Source organism: Macrobrachium nipponense, chromosome 39, assembly GCF_015104395.2.
Source record: "Macrobrachium nipponense isolate FS-2020 chromosome 39, ASM1510439v2, whole genome shotgun sequence".
Classification (NCBI taxonomy): Eukaryota; Metazoa; Arthropoda; class Malacostraca; order Decapoda; family Palaemonidae; genus Macrobrachium; species Macrobrachium nipponense.
The window spans coordinates 43004558-43010111 of NC_061099.1; the positions used below are offsets into that span (position 1 = coordinate 43004558).

The 5554-nt window shown below is 37.8% G+C and overlaps 1 long non-coding RNA gene across 1 annotated transcript; it reads right to left on the reverse strand.

The window, feature by feature from the left end:
* Positions 1-2808: 2808 nt before the first annotated feature.
* Positions 2809-5308, reverse strand: LOC135210563 (uncharacterized). Its single transcript, XR_010313543.1, has 2 exons — positions 4293-5308; positions 2809-3175 (listed from the first exon to the last, which is right to left on the reverse strand). It is a non-coding gene; the product is annotated as an uncharacterized LOC135210563 (long non-coding RNA).
* Positions 5309-5554: the final 246 nt, after the last annotated feature.

The following is a 5554-nucleotide window of genomic DNA, read 5'->3' on the forward strand; positions in this document are numbered from 1 at the left end:
AAAGATATTGAATTATATAGTATGTTACTTTTTTCTCTTATGTGCGCTGTGTAATGGGGAAAGTTCACTTATTATTGTTGTTATTACTCCTCCTTTTTTCCTTTTTTTTCTTTTTTTTCTTTTCTTACGAGAGATGATGTAATGGGGGTTAAGCTCTGAATAGCATTTTTATTTTTAGATAGATATAATTTGTCAGGGTATGTGAGTTAGATAGAAGGGGTGCTCGGCATTATATTTTATGGAAGTTAGTTATATAAACCATAAAGGGGTTTTTGCTGTTAGACTTTATGGGTTCTCTTTTGATAGCGTGTTTGTCGTATATGGGATTATTTGTGAGGATTCAGTGGGTAAAGATTATATTTTGTTTAGCGAGGAACTTTTAATATTTGACTAGTAGATTGAGTATATTAATTAATGACGGATTTGTGGGGTAAAGCAAGACTTTAGTTATTTTATGGCCATGTAGACCACCTTATAAATACGGACACACAATGACTTTAGAGAATTCCCAACTCTACGTGATGGTGGCGATGGAAACGACTTCGTTCTACAGTACCAGAGGTCGAGTCAATTCTGCACACGAATGGCGTTTCTGTGGACTGCCTTTGCAAAGGATGAGATGTCTTTGATATATCGTCTCAGGATACGTTCTGGGATAAATCAGGAGTCTACAGTCTTCGATGAGGCGGGTGCGAGTAGCACTTGCATGGAAGTCACGAGATATTTCCTTGACAACGGGGTGGTGACCATGTTTCCTTCAGTAGAAAACGTCGAATCTACAGTTTCGCGACGAGATGGTGTTGGGTACACTCACGAGGGTCGCAGACACAGAATAATGGCGCGTGCTGAGTTGTTTCGAGTTGGTTTACGCACTCGACGTGCATCTACAACTATTCGTCGAGTTCTGCTTATCTTAGTGACGAGGATGAGACTTTCATTTAGTGACCGTTACATAATACCAATATTAATGATCATGTTAGGTGCTATACTGATCACAATTTGTGCGCTAGGAGTTCTTAAACTTTTGTGCATTCGACAAAGCACAAGGGCTCCAGCAACGGAGGTAGCCCTAAGTCATGTGGTAAATTGATACATTGTGCATTAGTTGCTGATGTGGTGTGCGACAGGAGTGCACAGAGGACATAGGTGGCCGAGCCATCTTACAAGTGTGTAATGTTAGTGAATCACATATCATGTCTTGCTTGGAGACAGGCTGAGCTGTAGAGGCAGCTTACTTGAGTGAAGGAATTTGGGTACGTAAGGGTTTTAATCGAGAGACCGCTTGTCTTGTCGTCAAGCATGTACATTCGTTTGTACGGATGTTACAGGTCTAATAGACCAAGGCACTTGCGAAAGTCACATTCCTTTTGGTGAGAACAAAGAGGTCAGTTGGTACACGCCAGGTGTCGGGAGAGAAAACCCCCATCGTAAAGATGGGTTCTATTCCATGGTACTAGAGACGGGAATCTCTAACCTGACTAATATAATGAACTTATTGACATTCTGGGTCTGGGAGTGAATTCTTAGTCAGGAGGGTAGAGTGATAACTTAATAGTTTTTTTTATGGGCAGATTTGGGTTTTTGTCACTATGACTTGTTAATCCTTTTGTTCTATTCTATATTCATCTGCTTTGGGTAATAAATAGTATAATTTTATACTTACGTGATCTTAATAGCCTAACGACATGGTTGCAGACAGAGGGCACCATTGACAACAGGTAAGGGTTTCCAATTTGTGTAGTTTTAATAAAAGGGGGTTAAGATATAATATATATATATATATATATATATATATATATATATAATATATATATATATATATATATATATATATATATATATATATATATATATATAATATATATATATATATATATTATATATAGAGGCTATAATATATATAATATATGTGTGTGTGTGTCACACTAGATTCCAACCAGGTTTCATCTGCATAGAGAACAGAGAATATCACTTTGTTTACCATAATATACCTACAGTTTTATTTCGTGTGAACAGGAGAGAGCAGTGATCTATCATTTACATCACATATAATGAACTTACGAACCTATTATGCTATCGTGATTTAGTGATTATCTCTTGATAACCGTTCCCCTTTGATTCAGGAATCAAAGTATTTTCGCTTACTCTGGGAGTCAGCCTACAAACTACTTTGTTGTTGTTATTGTTGTTGTTGTTGTTGCTGCTGCTGCTGGGGTTAGGAGAGCCCTATGGAGAAGCCTAAAATGGTCTGAAAAAGGTGTTTGGCGATGAGTTACAACCACAGGAATTTTAGGATACAGTAATTATGATTTATTTATTAGAATGAAAATGTACAAAATAATATGCATGTTATACAGTACAGAACAATTATTTTATACAATGAAATACAGCGTATTTATTTTAATTTTCGTTGGTGAAACAATGTGCTATTTGGCCGTAGATTTTAGCACAGCCCGAGTAAGCTGGAGGTCGGGTCACGTCATGTTATGTCAGGAGTAAAACAACAAAAGGATTTTTGCCGTGTCGAAGGGCCGCACTTATTGTCTTTATAGGGCGTCCCAAAGGCAGGCATTATTAATTTACTTCAAAGATGAAGAGGCCTTTCAAAGCCTTCTCTTCCAACCTTTATTAAACATCTGCAAACTCATCTGAAGTTGTGTTCAAAGGTGAATACAAATAATCATGCAAGAAATAAGGCAACGCCTTTTCATCGGTAAAAGGAAGTGATCGTGTTAATGAATTGTCAATCAGGACATTTGCTCATTACTTTAAAAGAAAACTATTTTAGGTAATTAATGAAAATCAAAGTTGATAAAAAAAAGTTTTATTTTACAAAGAAATCAAAGTAGAATTGTCTGAAAGCCCCGCTGGTGGTCATTGGCTCGTGCAACATCCTTAACAGCTGACTGTAGCCACTCTTCTTCTTCTATATTTATGTAGTCCTACGATATAGCGTGCAATATTAGCCTGAACCTCCCCACCAGAAAGATAAATATTTCTTCACTCTTTCGAAGGCGATGTCAACGCGGCTTTTTACGTATTCGGGAGTGAGGGGCGGCCTGGTGTCCGGTTCCTCGGGCCCACCAGCAGGCGCGGCCAAGTCACCTTTACTGGGCACGGCCTCTGCGGTGCCCACCAAGAATACGAAGCATAACAACACTAGGAGGATGGTGGCCTGCAACGAGTGTGAAAGGGAAAGGTGGTCTCATTTTAACGTTTTATATTCTGTTTCATTAAAAACAAATTATATGTATACTTAATTTTATCTATTTTTTTCTTTCCTACTACCTGATCTCTTCTTTCTGTAATTTGTATCAATATCACCCTCTGTTACTTCTCTCTAATGAACACCAACCCCTGTTTGACTTGTGCCATATGAATAGGGTTCGTTTTGTTAATATGTGTATGTGTAATATATATATATATATATATATATATATATATATATATATATATATATATATATATATATATATAATCATCATCATCATCATCATCATCATCATCATCATCAGCCGTTGCTAGTCCACTGCAGGACAAAGGCCTCAAACGTGTCTTTCCACTCCCTTCTGTTTATGACCTTCCTACGCCATTCTATATCCGCAAATTTTCTTAGCTCGTCAATCCAATATATACGTAAGGCAAAATCTACGAATGAAAGCAAAACTGGAGCAACCTCTGCGAGGCCTTTCTATTCTCATCCTTTACCAAGCAGACTTTTGAAAGGCCTCATAGCGGTTACTCCATTGTTTCACTTCCTTTAGTGAATTTTGTCTTTATGTATAATATATATATATATATTATATTATATATATATATATATATATATATATATATATATATATGGATGTATGTGTCACCCCATCTCCAACATTCTAGGTAAGTTTGTGATACATTCCTGATAATGAATTCTTGTGGCTTATACACACGTGACTTTTTTTTTTCTATTCGCAAATATTAAGCTACATATCTCTCTTGGAATCCAGCCCACTATACTTAGGGGTTAATTTTTATATCTAGATATATACAATAGTAATCCTACCAGGAACAAAACACTTGCCAACTGTATTTTTCACACGGTGTAAGTTTATCCCGAGTTATAGTGAACTGGATTTCAAAAGATATTTGTAGCTTAATACTAGCGAAGAGAAAAAAGTCACGTGTTTATAAGCGTCAAAAATTCATAATCAGCAATGTGTTAGAAACGTGCCTATCAGCTACCATATTGTGTGTGTGTGTGTGTGTGTGTGTGTGTGTGATTACGTGTATGTTCATCCGAAAAAAACTCTTACCTTCATGTTTGCACCTAAACGGGAAGAACTTCAGTTCGTCAGCTCACTCACCGCGCTGTCTTCAAGGAGGCAAATCCTGAAATGAAGCTTTGTGAGTAGTAGTCGTAGGCTTGCCTATTTTTATACCTCAACGTCGGCCTAACCTTGAAGAGGCGGTCCTTTCGACGCATAGCATGAAAGGATACGCTCCGGTCTCTGTATAAAAGTTGCCCTCGAGGATTCGTGGTTCTCATACGGTAGTAATAGTTATGGAATCAAACACAGGAACGTAACTTTTTATACTTTGATGTGTGCAGGTAACATTTTAAGCAGTCTCTCTCTCTCTCTCTCTCTCTCTCTCTCTCTCTCTCTCTCTCTCTCTCTCTCTCTCTCTCATGCATTTAGAAATAAGGACCCTTATCACACTATCAAAAAACATTTAGATAGAATAGCTCGAAAAATGTTTGTGTGGTTACAGCCCTTGGAATTGTGAAAATAATTTAAGAAAAAAAAAAAGAAAAAACATTTTTGATTACAGTATCAATTGGAAAATAAAGAGAGTAAAGTCTTTCGGAAGCTCTCAGCCTCCTGGATAGCGTCTCTTATCTAAAGAAAAGAATGAATATTTAATGGTTACTTTGGCTTGTTATCTACGCGCTGCCTCCGAGACGCCGTGCTAGTACTAAACATGGCGGATTTCAATGGGACGCCCTGTTGAGTACTAGCATTCTCAGTGTAGACTTTGACTAGCACCTCGGTGATCAGAGTATTATAATCACCCATTTTTATTTGTGTAGTCGACAAATTATATTAGCAGGTACTAAACACGGCGTCCATTGAGATCCGCCATGTTTAATATCAGCGCCTCGGAGGTGACGTGTAGATAACAAGACGACAAAGTAGCACCATTTTAATGTTCCGTAAAACCTGATTAGAAACAGATATGATAAACCGCCTGAATTTTTCTTTCGTCCCGTTTTCCCTCCTATGAATGAGACTTCCTTGTATATGACCGCTTTCTTGGTCATTAGCAGTCCCGTCTCGATAAGGAAGGACCGAAGCTATCCATTTCTGCACCATGCCATACCTAGTAGAACTTTCATTTCCGTATGGTTGCGTAAACCAACATTCTCTCTCTCTCTCTCTCTCTCTCTCTCTCTCTCTCTCTCTCTCTCTCTCTCTCTCTCTCTCTCTTTCTTATGATTTCCTGGAAACTGTGCACCGTAATACTGCTTTCCCCTTTTGTGATGCTCAAAAATAACGAACGCGTGTAACAATAGTTC